The sequence below is a fragment of the Cyrtonyx montezumae genome, unplaced genomic scaffold (assembly GCF_038088225.1).
Source record: "Cyrtonyx montezumae isolate F1298 unplaced genomic scaffold, pur_monq_1.0 scaffold_12, whole genome shotgun sequence".
NCBI lineage: Eukaryota > Metazoa > Chordata > Aves > Galliformes > Odontophoridae > Cyrtonyx > Cyrtonyx montezumae.
The window spans coordinates 19,484,830-19,501,270 of NW_027071848.1; positions in this window are offsets into that span (position 1 = coordinate 19,484,830).

The following is a 16,441-nucleotide window of genomic DNA, read 5'->3' on the forward strand; positions in this document are numbered from 1 at the left end:
TGCCCGAGGGCAGGAAGGCCCTACAGAGGGGATCTATATAGGCTGGATTTGTGGGCTGAGGCCAATAGGGTTCAGCAAGACCAAGCACCAGGTTCTACACTGAGGCCAAAACACCCCCAGGCAACATTACTTGGAGCTTGGAGCAGAGTGGCTGGAAGACTGGAAATGTAGGGGAAACAGATTTGAGAGTGATGGTCAACGCTCAGCTGAACATGAGCAAACGATGTGCCCAGGTGGCCAGGAAGGCCAGTGGCACCCTGGCTTGTGTCTCCGACAGTGCTGGCAGTAGGAGCAGGGAAGTGATCATCCCTCCGTACTCAGCTCTGGTGAGGCCAGAGCACTGACATCACCAGCTTCCTCTGTCGCTTATTTGTTCCTTCTTATTTTTTTTTCCTTTTTGTCCTCCTCTTGCTTTGCGTGCACTTATAAAACCTTTTCTTTTTTAGTTATAACCCTTATAATGCAATAGTCATTCTGACTTTAGTTCTTTGCACTTACAGTTATTGATGGTTTTGGGATTTTTTTTTCAAATTTCTACAGCCTTAGAGAGTTCCTAATGTTGTCATGGCAGACCTTATTATACTCTGTTTTACACTGGGATGGACTGTTTATTGTGCCTTTATTATCACTACTTTTAAGGAATGGCGTTTTCTATTCATGTTGGATTTTACTTAGAAAAAGTTAGAAAAGCCCTATTAGGATGTTCCCAATTGATCCTTAGGAAAAACAGAAGTTTGGAGAGCTGGCAGGTAGCAGTGGCATGCCTGTATGACAGAACTCAGTGGTATGCAGAAATAACCAATGTTATGCAGAAATGTGGGGTTTCTTCTCAGGGTAATGAAAGAATGGAATTATTGCATTCCCATGTTGTGCTCATATTAATTGGCCCCAGGGTGTGATATAACCACACTAATTTGATTCTTCTTCGGATCACTTGGTCTCTTCCTGCTCATTGTCTCACTGATTTTTACCAGAAAGACAAAACTTACGTAGTAGCAAATACTCCTGAACCTTTCATTTGGACTTTTTCCCCCAAGCGACTCCTCTACATTTTAAATTTTAAGAATTACACTCTGTAATTGCACAGGCCACATTCTCAGACAGTGTAAATGAGAGGACTAGGTAGCCTTACCTCCCCAAGTTACCCCTCACTTTCTCTTTTAAATTACCACATAACTAAAAGATTACAGATTAAAACAAAGTTAATTTTCACATGCTGGTATTAACAGCAAGGAAAGCGACTTGATGCACTTCACTATGGAAACCTTTTTTCCCTACTGCGATGAAGAGTATGATCAGATATCTCAGTAATATAATTTACCTTCACTGACTTGAGTATTGGACTCCTACTAAGAGAAGAAAATTATCTTCACCTTTACATGTGGAAGAAATAAATTAGTTAACTAAGTTAATAGAAAAAAAAAAACCTGCTTTATATCCTTTGTCTGTATAAAAGTCCAATAACTCAGCATGTAGAAGGTTTTTATTAACACAGAACAAGATCTTTCTAAGTAAAAGGAGAAAGCCATCCTGACAAAGATAAAATTATGGTAAAAATCAGTACTGAACTGTGGATGCGATCAATTCCTTAGCCAAAGTGGAAACATGGGTGTGTCCTCTTTCTTTTATTGTAAGTGGAAGAAATCCTACTTATTTCATTAAGACAGGAATGACTTCATCAATTTATAGCAAAGGGACTTGTTTCTTTTGTTTGGTAATATTAAAACTCAGTTAAGACAATGATGTGAATACACTGGGAAAGCAAATATGATTTCTTAAGGCAGTGAAAACATTGTGCAAAGAACTGCATACTCACAGGGCAAATTTGTCTCCTTGTGCAGGAAGTTAAGCACTGCAAAGCAGGATGTTTTAAAATGCTGATGATTCATCATGTCTAGATTTGTTTCCTGTCAATATAGGATCACAGAATTACAGAATTGTAGGGGTTGGAAGGGACCTCTAGAGATCATCGAGTCCAGCAATAGGATACTGGAACTTGCAAAAATGCTTTTGTATGTATCTGTACACAATAGGTGTTGAGAACAAGGAGAAATTATTAAGCTAGGATTGACACTGCTATCCTGCCAACTTTTCCTGTTGAAGACCTGGCTTTAGAACCTCTGCAGAATATGTCCTTGCCTCCCTTAACAATCTCCTGTAAATTAAGGAAATATGTGCTTATGTATGTGTGTGTGTATGTTTCTACACACATATATATATGTGTATATGTATAAGTAAATACATATACACACACATATGTTCACATGTATATACACATACATATATCACAGAGTCATAGAATGGTAGGGGTTGGAAGGGACCTCTAGAGATCACATCCTGCCAAAGCAGCTCCCTAGCCCAGGTTGCACAGGTAGGCGTCCAGGCGGGTCTGGAACGTCTCCAGAGAAGGAGACTCCACCACCTCTCTGTGCAGCTGTGCCAGTGCTCCTTCACCCTTACTGTGAAGAAGGCTATGTATATATATATTTATATATACTAATAGACACAATAATACAACACATTATTATTATTATGCAAGTTTATAATGCATCTGAGCCCTAATTTTCAGGTGGTAAACTTGCCTAAAGTAGGGAGCTAGAACTAAATGATCTTTAAGGTCCCTTCCAACCCAAGCCAGCCTGTTTCTATGATAATGATCATGACCATGGTTCATTCATGATGGTGAAGGCTGTAACATAAGTAACTGCAATTTGAAGCCATGTTATAGTCCATTTTAATAAATGGGTCACATTGCATAACTGCATAGTTACACCTGTAGCCTAAATGTCTTTCTGGCTTATTCACCTCACCCAGCCTCCATGCAAACAGAGCTCTCATCTTGATGCGGATGGGGATGTCTGCAGTCCATCCATGTCTCAGCAGCAATCTCAGCCACACCACTCTGCTCTTCTGAGTCTGGTCAGAAGCAGTACTGGGGCTTTTGAGTCAGATAACTTCTGAACATTGTATGGGAAGTGCTGAATCACGGCCTGAACCACTGATTGGTCACCTGAGGTGAGCACAGGTGAAGGTGATATACCTGTGTGATTGGAAGGGGTGGAGCCTAGCTCTACCTCTCCCAAACCCCATTTAAGGGCTGATCACCACCAGGGAAGGATCTCTTCTTGGCCATCCTTCCTATGTGGAGTCCACTGTGAACCTTTGTCATCTTGAAGGTGAGCCATCTTCCTTTTTGTATTATTTGTGTACAATCTATATAGACCTATTTAAATATTCCACCATTTCTACTATTTTTTGAGTATTGTCTTTGAGATTACTCATGTTACAAACATCACTATGTACCCTTTCCAACAGAGCAGGATGTCCTACATTTCCTCACTCGAGATTTCCAGAAAGTGCCAAATATCATAATAAAGGACTGTTAGCTATTGGTCATGTTTCTTAATTTATGACTGGAAGATTTTCAGACACTGCATATTAGCTTCATAGCACTGTTGAGTGATGTACTAGAGACAACAACGCAATCTCAAGGTTCCATCAAATGCCAAATTATATGGCATAAACCTGAACTTAAAAAGTACAGTTCTCCAGGGCATAAAGAAAGGTCGCCCGTGACATGGAGAAGAGGTTGTGTAAGGCTACTTGCTGCCTTCAGGATATGTGAAATATTAACACTACACTTTGATTTAAGAAGGCTTAGAGACCTTCACACTCCTTTGGTTGAGAAAAGGAAAATGAAGTTTGCCGAGCAGTGTAATTTGTTTAATTTACAGTATTGTCCTACTTTTAATCAGCATAACCTTAACACCTCACTTGTAAGAAGCAGCTGAGTAATTTTAAGGCTCCTTACTTTAAACTTCAAAACTTAAGAGAAAAATAACAAAGACTAAAGCTACTGTTTTGTGTCTGCTTTCAAAGTAGAAGACATGTAGTTCCTCTATCATTAAGTTAGGTAGAAAAGGGCAATTAAATAACAAGGAAAAATCCTACGGAGGGAGAAATTTGATATTATATGATGGACATTGTGCCTTTGAAATAATACTTCTGCTTGCTTTGTTGTTGGCTCCTTTTTCTGTACTATCCCCTGCTTTTTTTTCTGTAACAGATCTTGCTGCAGTGAAACAAAGGGGATTTGATTCAGCTGAGAACAGCTTTTTGCTGGGTTCCTTTCTGCTGGATCAGTGCTATGGTCATTCCCTTCATAAGCACAATAATGATTGTGCTGGCTGACAGATTGTAGAGTGTGGGAGTAAAAAGCAGTGTATGGAAAGGAGCAGAAGGATTTAATTCTGTGCTTGGGAAATTTCCCAAGCGTTCTAAGCAAATTTTGTTATATTTTCTTTTTGACAGAGACCACATTTAACATTTCTGCTGTGTGATAATGCACAAATAAGGTTTTTCTTTCTTATTTTTCACTCTGTAGTCAAGTAGTGCTCGCACTGGAGTGAAACTCAATTCATATCTGTGTGACTTACCCACTTTGCAGTTTGTCACTGTGTTTGCAGTGGCATTTCTTTTCTGAGATGTATTTCTCTGGTTTACACAACTCAAATTCAGTTATTGAAGGAGGAAAAAAAAATAACAAATTTAGCCTAGAAGAGGCTGAGATGCCAGCTTAAAAGTCTTAGGCCTTGTGCAGATCTGAGCTATAGACACCAACAGTACATGGGATTTTCCATCAGTGCTGGATAGGAATGCTCTTCATTTGGTACAGCGAACACAAGCTATGGTTTACCATCACTTCATAGCCTTCATTTTGTGCTGGTTCCATAATCAGGAAGCAGCAGTTGCAGCCCAACTTATAGACCTGGAAAGTGATGAGTGTATTTGCCATTTTTGCAACCTGAGGAAAAAATGAAGAAAAAGAAAGGTGGGCATTTGGTGCCTTCACCAAGGAAAATGTGCTTCTTACATAAGACGCAATGAACTGAGCCCCTGGCTGGGGTTTTAAAATCCCCACTCATTTTGCAAAAGATACAATTTTTTTTTTTACTATTACAGTGAAATGATCACAGCCTGCTTCTATCTGTCTAGCAGGCTCTGCCCTGCGTGACAGGAGGTGCTCAAGCAAGATGGCAAGAGAGCATTTACCTTGGCCTTCCCACTACATACAGAATCAAAAATATTTATGGTAATGATGTTGCTGCAGTTCTCCATGTAATAGACTCAAAATGGTAAGTGAAATCAGCACGTAGTGGGAGCACGGCACCAAAATATTCTGTGTATAGAAATGCTGATAGATAAGCTAGGATACTAAGCAATTAAATCACTATTAGCCAGAACCATTAAATCCATTGTTTGCTGTTTTAACTGCTGCTAATTGCTGTCACCATGACAACGGCAGAGTTTCTTCTTCTGGTATCTCCACACAATTTCCTTTTCATAATGGAGCCTGTGACATGGAAATTTACATCTTCCCAAACTGAAATACTTCTTGTGTTGAAATAAAGGCAAACATGTTTAGATAAGAACTATTTTAATGTCAGCAGTAAAATGGATCTTAATGAAAATTTTGGTAATTTGTTTGCAGTTATCTGAACCTCACTCCATAAAGTCATGCATTTAAAAATAGAATGTAGATTTTAAAATCTTGCTTCCTCACTTACATAATAAAAATTGTAGTTCAAAATAAGATCAGGGAGATAAATGCATCTGGCTAACATAATTCCCTGCATCTTATATAGACCATAGTGCACATCCTGTGTATGGCTGTTCTTACATCAGACACTAAATTTGGGTCAGAGCCCAGATTCTCTCTCTTTCTCTCTCTCTCTTTCATTTTATTTATTAATATATAATGATTTTGGAGCTTTCCAGATGTTTAAGTCCTAATATTTAGGTTGCAGCCTTTCCATGGCATCTCTGCATCTCTTCTGAAACCCTGTGTGGTTCCCAATGTTCTGTAAGGAGCTGTCAACCCTCATCGATTTGTTATGCTGTTTGAATGGGAAATGAGTCATTGCTGAGTCACAGGTAGAGGTTCACTCCAACACGCTTGCCTAATATTAACTGCTGATCTCCTCTCTCAGCTCTGATGTTCAGGAATTGGCTGCAGATCTCTCAGTCCTTCCCATGCCTGACTGCAATACCAGCTGAGAAGAGGTGCTGAGAAATGGTGCCAGAATGGCTAAGTTGATTCTATTATCCAAAGAGAAAGAGATGAAGGAGAACCACCCTGGAGAACTGACTGGAAGAGACAGTTAAGGATAAAAATTAAAGGAAGAATAAACGTGTTGCTGGAGAAGATTATAGGCCTAAAAAGACATTAAAAAAAACAACTGTTAAGAAGACTAGCATAAAGATGTAGAAATGGTGTGCTAATGCTAGATCTCATCTGAGCAATCAGCATTATCTACTTTTGGTGCAGATGAAGCTGGTGCGCAGGTTTCCCCCTTATAATGCAGGCAATCTCAAATTTCTGGGGACCTGAAAACTACTGGATGCTGAGATAAGTCAGACTGTCTTCATAATACCTTTGAATGGTAAAGCAAAGTAGGAGAAAGAACTGACAGTTGATCTGAGTGCTTTTATTTAATTGATTCATAGGTTCCAAATTCTTCTGCAACAAGTGCTGATTGCTAGAAAGAGAAAACCTTGATTTCAACAAGGCAATTTGATACTGTCTCCCATGACATCCTTATAGAAAAGCTAAGGAAGTGTGGGATAGATGAGTGGACAGTGAAGTGGGTTGAGAACTGGCTGACTGGCAAAGTGCAGAGGGTTGTCATTAGCAGTGCAGAGTCCAGCTGGAGGCCTGTAACCAGTGGTGTCCCCCAGGGGTTGGTGCTGGGTCCAGTCTTGTTCAACATCTTCATCAATGACCTTGATGAGGGGATAGTGGCCACCCTCAGCAAGTTTGCTGATGATATGAAGTTGGGAGGATTGGCTGACATCATCTGGAGTACTGTGTCCAGTTCTGGGCTCCCCAGTATAAAAAAGACAGGAATCTATTGGAAAGAGTCCAGCAGAGGGCCACAAAGATGGTGAAGGGCTTGGAGGCTCTCCCCTATGAAGAAAGGCTAAGTGAACTAGGTCTCTTTAGCCTTGAGAAAAGAAGACTGAGAGGGGACCTGATCCAGGTTTATAAATATCTGAGGTGTGGACGACAAAGTGGACAGACTCTTTTCAGCAGTGTGTGGAGACAGGAGAAGGGGCAACGGACAGAAACTGCAGTACGGGAGGTTCTGCATGAATGTGCACAAGAACTTCTTTACGGTGAGGGTGACGGAGCACTGGCACAGCTGCACAGAGGAGTGGTGGAGTCTCCTTCTCTGGAGATATTCAAGACCCGCCTGGACACCTACCTGTGCCACCTGGTGTAGGGAACCTGCTTTGGCAGGGGGTTGGACTCAATGATCTCTTGAGGTCCCTTCCAATCCCTATGATTCTATTAAAAAAAAACAAAAACAATAAAACAAAACAACAAAAAACATATCTAGACAATCATTACTAGTATAACAAACAGCCCCACTCACCAATTAGAGTAACAAGGCTCATTGCTGCTCTAGTGAAATGCACTGGTGCACACTGGGCATGCATTGTAGCATGCATCGTTGATGTAAGGAGCATTTTTTTTCACATAAACTGAACATAGTCCTTCTTCAATTGATTTTCTTCCTTCTCTATCACAGACAGTGCTGGGCTCATTCACCGAAGTCCTAGAGAAAAAGTGGGAGAAATATAATCAGTGAAACTTGTTATCAAAATGCATTTCTGTTAACTTAGGCAGGATGTCATTTTGTTCTTAGTACATAGTATTTCCAAATACTATGTTGCCATTAAAGAGAAGCTGCTGAAGATTTTAAAGGTAGAAAGGGTATGTATTATATTATTCAATATACTGTTTTCTGATATAAATCTGATGGGAATTTTATGACCTGCTGTTCAATGTTTAGTAACTTGCTTATACTGTTATACTTTGGAAACTTAACTTTTGCTTCATAAAACCTTCTGCCCTTTTTCAGTCTCTCCTTGAAAAAGGTACTTATTCAGTTCTTTGTTTACAGGCACATCTTAAAAAAGAGCAACTGATGATGATAAATACCAAAAGCTGCTCAGAATATGAAACAAAATCCCCAGGAGATGTGATGTCTCCTCTTCTTCATTCAGTGCTGGGGAAGATGCATGCTTATGGCCTTCCCATTGAACAACATGTTGGCACCATGTGTTAGTGGGAACAAAAATCTTTCAAGCTTTCCAAGAATCATTTATTTTGCAGCTGTTCTGGATTGCCATGCTGAACTGGTATTAACAATGCCTGCAGGAAAACCCCTTGGTATTGTGAGCAGTCTATTGCATCCTAAGTCAGTGCTTAGTTAATCATGAAGTTCTGTAAAGCAAAAAGAAAAAAAAATTCAATTGCAACTGATGTAGCCATAAAAACTGTGAATTTCATTTCACCTATGTTGCCCATGTCAACATTTCCATTAAATTATGTGACGGTTTGGGCCACCAAGACAGGCTGCTCCTTTTCTGCTCACACCCTACAAAAACCTCTATAGAGAGTAACTTCTCTGAGCCAAACTTATCCATGAAAGCACCAAAGATGTCTGCACTGCATGCTGGCCATTAATCTGACTCTTGATACATTCCTGATATGGTCCTTATTTGTAAACTTGTAAGCAGTTAAAATCCTGTTGACTCCAAAGATGTGTTTGGGTGTTTCCTAAGCAATTACATCAAAGAAAAACACTGGAGCAGATGAAGCCCAAATTCAATCCTGCAGTAAGCAGCAGTGAGAAACTGACTCTAGAGGGATACTGGTCATGTAGTTTACAGATCTGAAAAAAACTATGCTAGGATTAAATTCTGTGGCCTTGCTTTCTTCTGTCATATCAGATGCTTACTCAGCACTGCTGTGAAATGTCCCATACTGAAAATTTCCCAGCCATTTTGCCCGTATCAAAATGATGACAAATGTTGGAGTGGGGTGAAGAAATTATTTGGAAGATCAATGTTATCTTTGTTAGATGTGTTATTTAATGACAGCCACTTAAGAAACAGAGTTAATGAAAAAAAAACGATTCTGAGTTGCCTTTCCTGTGCTTTACTACATCTGCTTTTAGCTTCTAGTGAGATTTAAAGCCACTGCAGGCACCTACACAGGTGCTTAGCTTTGTGTGCACAAACTGTGCCACTGAATGTGAATTCAGTGGGGATATCCCAGGCACAGAGTTCACCACATGCATTACTGCATATGAGACAGCTCTTCGTGGCTGAAGGATTTCTGTTATTGTTCTTCATTAAAACAAAACTCTGCTGGAGCAGCTAGTTTTTAAAAAATGCCTTCAAGAAAGCCCCGGTTGAAATAACTGAAGTACTCTATTGGGGATCATATCAAGAGAAAGCTGATGTACTATCAAACATACAGGGAATGGCAGAAGGAGGCAAGAGAAGAGAGGAAAATTGTTCTTCAGAAAGGCTGCAACATCATTTTAAAGCTTTGCTATTGCTTCATTTGACAAGAGGAAGTAATAACTGGTGAAGTGATATAAGATCACAAGAGCGAGGAGAACAGAACTGCTTCGGTTTAACTCCAGGCTTATACTCAGCATAGCTTACTGAGGCAGAAGGGTAGTCAGGGAATTCCTGTCTCTCTGCTTAAGATGTTTAATTACCAGAAAAAAGAAGAAACCTATGAGAGCACCTAGCAAAAGAGAGCACACAGAGTAAGACATCCACTCAAACAATGGCAAAAAAGAAATTAAATGCAATACAACAACAAAACAAACAAAAATAAAACGCCCCAATCATGCACTCATGGTTACTAGGGCTACAATTACTTTTCACCTAAAAGGAACAAAGGTCTGTAGTATCCTCTGTTTTAAACAGGTATCTTCAAGACTGGGGACACTGGTCTGAACTCTCAGAATTTTAAAAATCCAGTTCCACAAGGCACTCTTAAACTGACTTTTCTACCCTATTCTTATAAGAAGGTAATTATTTTGTGGGGAAGCTGGAGGATGAGAAAACCAACCAGATCAGTGCCTAAGTAACCACTAACAGCTGTGCTACAGACATTTCTGCTTAGAGAAGTCCAGTGAACACTCATTTCTTGTGCTAACCAAGCACAAAACCACGAAATACTTGTCAATGCTCCATGTGCACAACAGGCTGAAAACCATATACAAAACCATGCACTAGAGGAGGAATGCTGAGTGATGTTTGAGCACACAGAGTAAAAAACGTCCATACAATCATAGGAAGGTGGTTATAGCCACATTACAGAAACAAGGAGAAAACATAATCAGAAAGCAAACGGAGATCCTTGACAACTTGGCCTGGGGGAAAATCATTTCTGAGGGATTGATTCACGGTCAAACATATGATTTTTACATGCCCATACGTACCTCAAAAACCTCAGTTACTCTATCATTCCCAGTGTTCTTTCTCAAGTCTCAGAGAGAGACAGAATAAATGTAGAAGTTCAGCTGTGCATTAGGAAGGAAAAACAGAATTAGATGCTTCAAATGTCACACAATGACATTTTACATTAGTAATTTTTGCTTACATGGATAACAAAGGCTTTGGGGAATGTAGGTATTTCCTTTTGGGACACACATCTCTACCTTCATAGAAAAAAAAAAAGGTACAATTCTGTTCATCAGGAGTTGGCAGGAAAGCGAAGAGATGCAGTGCAGCAGTACAGACTGGCTAGATGTCACCAAATTTTACTCAATCTTGAAAGTTAAATTAAATTTGAGTTTAAAATCCATTTAAAACAGCTAAATGATTGTTGACTTCCTGAACATTGTGAATTCTCTGGATGCTCAGGATGCGAGCCCTTGGTCAGACTGTGTCCTATGCATGGGGGGGGCCCATAGCCATAAGCACCCCTGGGGAGAGGCCCACCATGGGAATAAGTGGAGGGGGCTCTGGTTCCCATATCCAGAGCACAACATCACCCTCCTGGTGTAGGTGGCTTCTGCTGTGTTATGAGTTCCTAAGATTTACCCATGAATCTTAAAAAAATATTGCTTTGGGGTGGAAAAATTAGTTTTAAATAATTCCACATAAGGGCATTGTGACCTTAGAGCAAAGAAGGCTGATGGTATCCTGGGCTGCATTAGGCCAAGTGCAGCCAGCAATCAAGAGAAGTGATTTATACTCACTATTCAGCACTTATGAGACTCTGGAGTGCTGAGTCCAGTTCTGTGTGCAGTGCCAGGGCTACAGGACATGGGCACACACAGGCACATAGGAGATTCCCTCTGAAAACCAGGAGCACATCTGTGCATTGCAGGTAATAGAGCACGGGCACACCCTGCCCAGAGGCTGTGCGGTCTCCTTCTTGGAAACTCAAGTTAATGAATATTTTCATGATGATACTTTTTAAAAGCCTGCTCGACTCTTTTCCTTCTCTGTGTCACCTGCACTACCATCATCCCACTTTATATGCGAACGCTGATCTGCACCACTTTCTTGTGGGGACAGTTCTGATTTTGGGAGCAAAACTCCAGAGTCGTCCCATTGCCAGCTGTCACAGCAGTGAAGGGACTTCAGTAAGGTTTTTCTTCCACCTCCAGCACCAGACACAACAAGAATACTCTATCAGTAAAGCTTGCAGTCTCTACCCTCAAGGAGAATATAAAAAAAGTACAAGAGAGGGAAAACTGTGGAAGTGTCCTTAAAGGACTTGAGTGGCAGCTCCCATGAGATGTCAGGATCTGGGGAGGTACTGATTAACAGAAGGGGAAACACAACATGGGACATAGTCAGGCTGGGAGAAAAGGAGAGCTAAAAGAAGTTATATGAGAAGAAAATGATAAAAGGGAATTTTATAAATAATAAGGATGTAAACTGAAGGGTAAGGAAGGAAATGAAAAAGAGGAGAAAAGCAAACAAACAGAAAAAGAAGAGGACATAAAATAGCAAAGACATGTAGAGAAACTCTGGGTATTATTTAGTTTCCCTTGCTGCCATTTTTTTTTCAGATAGCATCATGCACTGGCATGGCATCACAATTTGACAGTTAATCAGCCATTTGGGGACCACCATGCTGTATTAACACTACTGTAGCAATGCAACACTCCTACAGACTCCTAGTTTCTGAAGCACATCCCACAGCCCCATCCTCTTTCTCTCACAGTGTCTGCATCTTCTCCACCTTCTTAAAACTATGGGGATCTGCAGCAGAAGGTCTGTTTGTGCCTTTCTGTGTTTATATTGTATGGAAGTGGTTATGTGCAAGAGAAGCAGGAAGGAAAAACTGGAAGGGAAGGATAGGACTTGTGAGACAGAGGTGATCACTCAGAAGTAAACAGAACTTACGGAAAACCAGACACTGATACAGGCTCACTTAGTCCAAGAAATTAACCCTGAAGTATAGTTTCATTAATTCCTAATAATTGAGTAGAGAGAGAAACCTGAGTATTTTGAAGAGATGATGATGTTTTCTGGGTATCCCTGTGGAAAGCTGGACCTATAGTGCCAGAGTGCAATCCAAAAGCGGGTCCTGATGCAAATGGAAAACTGTGGCCCCTTAGACTAGAGAAGAGTTGGATGTCAGAGATTGCAGCTACACACTGATGACCTCCATGTCTTTCAAGACCCGAACTTCAGTATTGATAGGAAAAACAATATTGCCTGTACTTACATAATGGAGGCAAAACTTTAATGGAGGCAAAACTTACTGATAAAATTTGGGACACTGGATTACTTGAGTGTTAAATAACTATCAACCCAGTCTGTCTTGTGCCAGTGCTACATTCTTGGACTTTTTTGTTTCCATGGTGGTTGAATTACCAGCAATTACCATTCATAAGATTTGTCAATATCTGTACTTATTGCCTTCCTGGATGGACAGAAATCTTGGTTGGTAGCTTGCATTGCAATGATAACCTGTCAAGCTCAGTCTTTTGTGAGTGTAGCACTATGACACCTTTTCCTAGGAACCCCTTGCAAGTGCCTGAGTAAATGCAATATATGAAAGGAACAACAGCTATTACTCAACAAAGAAGGAAACAGAAAAATTTAAATAAATAGGAAAATAATCCTTCTGTTCAGTCCTAACATGGAAAGAAAATAAACTTCATAGTTTTTTTACAAATCACTGGTGAAGACATCACTTCCAGAAGCTATGTGGCTGTGCCTCTTATACTTGACTCTTCTCAGCTGCAGTTGTGACAAAAATTTCATGTCTAGCCCAATTCATCTGACATCTGAAGAGGATTTTTACAAAAGCATGTTGGCAGCCACTACAACCAATATACCAAAGTTGCATCATCACAGATCACTGTCCTTGACATGGAACTGCCACTAGAAAGACAGAGGTAAGCAACAAAACTCCCCTTAGAGACACATCTGTGCTGAGAAAGCTGCTACTGCCTGAGGTGCTACAGTAAGTGGGGCAGAAGAAAATGCTCCAAACACAGAACTACCCTGCAAATGAGGGCCAATGTCTATTCAAAGTGTTCCTTATGTCAGGCATGTTAGGGATTTGCTTTACACATGATGCCACTCCTGGGTGCTGCAGCTCAGTCTGCCATAGGTATATACTAACAACAAGGAAGTGAGCACCAACAGACCTGCTCTGATTATACTGGTTCCTGGCAGCATTTAACCAGAGAAAGTCAACTAAAGCAGAGCCAGTGAGACACTGCTGTCCAGCTGAATCAGCCCCTGAAATGCACTGTCATCAGAAGAAGCTGGGAGCTTGACTTGCAGCATTTTGTGGAATCACTGATAAGACTCAGATTATTTATCATACAAACCTCCTTGAGCCTGAATTAAACTCTGCTGTTGGTACACCCCTCCCTAATAAGTCAAGCTCCATCTGTTAGAGACATAGACAAATTTGCTTGTAACAAGGGCACTCCTTTCATAGTTTATGAAATAATCTTTTAGAACTATCATCCCTTTACGCAGCACTGAGAGATCCTCTTTGTAACAGCTACATGGAAAAACAAAGAGAAAACAACAAGAGTAATTTACGGTACACAGTGTATATGCAAATCTATAAAGCAATGTGGTATTTTTTTTCTGTATCAGATATGCCTAAGAAAGGGAAGTAGTAACTGGATTATCTTGGATTGAATGTTATAACGCTACTTCATGCAGTTCTAAAATTGATATGATTGTACAAATTGATTGCATAAAATCAGAAGCATTAAAATAAAGTTCTTGTAAATTTACTGCTTCCCCTCCCCTGCTCCAGAAACCTTCAAAAATTATATAGTTACGTAAACTGCGTTACAAGCCAAATCCTTCCTCAGTTCTCTCCCCCAAGCCTGAGGTACAAAGATGGAATGTACCTGGGAGCAAAGAGAAGGAAATATTTCCACATCGTGCTTAAGGTTTTATGCATGTGGTTTCCATTATTTGTGCTAATATTTACACATAGAATTTCAACCTTGAAGAGCTGAACTACTTCAAAAAGATAATAGTTTCTATATGCATAGAAAAAGTCAGTAACCAATGAACTGCACTTTCAATGTTTTATATAAAGAGTTATTTAAGTGTAAGAAAATAATAAGATGAGCCTCTGGCCACTGAAAACTGAACCATTTTATAAATGTAGATGTATCTAGTCAGCTGAACAGAACAGTGCATGACAGCATTTTACAGTTCAGGGACTGACTGGAACAGGGACATCATGTAAAATAATTTTCAGTATAGAACTTTCTGTTCAAAAGAAACCACCACCACCACAACAGTAAAAAATAAAAACCGGTTTATGAACAATGGCAAATAACCACAGTCAAGAAAATGCATCTGTTGATTGCTGCTCACTCTTACAATGTTATTTTCTTAAAGATTTTGAGTCTATGGCATTTTCAGAGTAAAATGTGACCCAACATTACTTTATGCAAAACCCTGGATGCAATTGAGTACCCTCATTTGTACAGTACAAAAAATCCCCTACAAGGCTTTATGATTTGTGGCAAGCAAACAAAAGATATGAAACCAGGCAAAGATACAGCTGTTAACATCTGCACGGAAACTAACCACCCACTAGGTATTTTGCTGTAGCAGTGTCAGGCATGTTATCTTGCTACAAGCAAGACTGAATGAATTATTATGTGCTGTAAGTCTGAAAAATCTGATAATCTGTTAAAAATAGCCATATATGTGCTTGGAAATGTTTGTGTCTGTACTACCTTAATCCCTGTATGTTGTAATTTGGATTAACAGACAGTGAAAATTTATTCTTTTCTATCTTCACGGGCCCAATATAGCAGGGATATAAAGGCAGAATTCATAAAAGCATCTGAAGAGGATATAAATCGCCTTGTTTTGGCTTTATCTAATGGAGAAACCAATATGGCTGCATCTTCCATGGAGAATTTTCTTTTATCCAAGGGATCACTGAGGTTTAATATCTTGATATTTTTGCCTGTTGCCTATGAGTAAAAGAGACAATGCTGTGAAGGAGAAACTGACAGCCTGTGCAGCTTTGAGAAAAGTCTTCGTGAACACCCTGAAGACTAGAAAAGACAATGTGGGCAATACAGCTGGACTTGAGAGATTTTCCATGGACATGTTATACACTCTATTCCACATCTTCCTGCCCAACTTGGACTCAGGGCAGCATTAAAAGACAAGGGCTAAAATGCTAATACCTTTGGGAATATTCTAAGCATTGTCATTCATGTCACTGACAATCAACTAGGCACAAAAAGACTGTCAGTTTCTCACATAATCAAATTTTTCTCCCTCATCTCTCTGTAATGCATTCGCTTTCCTCATGTACAACATAAGAATTTTCATTCATTAATACTATTACATTCTTGTTCTACTGGTATAACTGAGCACTGCCATCTGTGCCTGGTAATCCTTCCTAGCATGTGTCCAGCACACCCTTACAAATCTGTTTTGATCAGATAAATGCAATCTATATTAGCACTGGTCATCTGCACTCCAGCATGTTGTCTGGTCCTGTTTATTTAATAAAGAGTTAGGATTTGGAAACCACTGGCAGTAGTTCAACAGAGAAGGACTAAGGATTTAAATGTTATGGATTTACAAAAGTGGAGAGAAAACCAGATGATGTAGAGCCCTGCCAGTTCATCTGTGAAGGAGGAGCTCTCCACTTCATAACTCCTATGATTGGCCCAGCCTGGCCTGTGGGACATCTGCCATGCAGGGGAAATGGAGCTCCTGGCCTTGTGTTCTCTCGTGGGGAAAAAGAGCAGAGGCATAGAACTGGTAGAGATAGAGATGGATTAAGTTGCACAGCTGTTGCCAAGTTGAATGGTGTTTTCAATTTTGTTTAGTGACACCTGCAGTTTTGCTATCACAATAATTAATTTATTACCTCGTGATTTAAGATCCTTTCCTCACCTCTATTTCTACCTTCTTTTAACTGCAGAGAAGAAAATGCAGAGAAAATAAAACATCAGAGCAGGTACCGAAGCATCATCATGTTATGAAAGAAGAGTCAGTACCTGATTTCACTTCACTTTGGACTGTCATTAAAACATCTCAGAGATGTCCCAGCAGCTCACCAATGAAGAGCCATTCTAAAATGCCAGAAGAATCT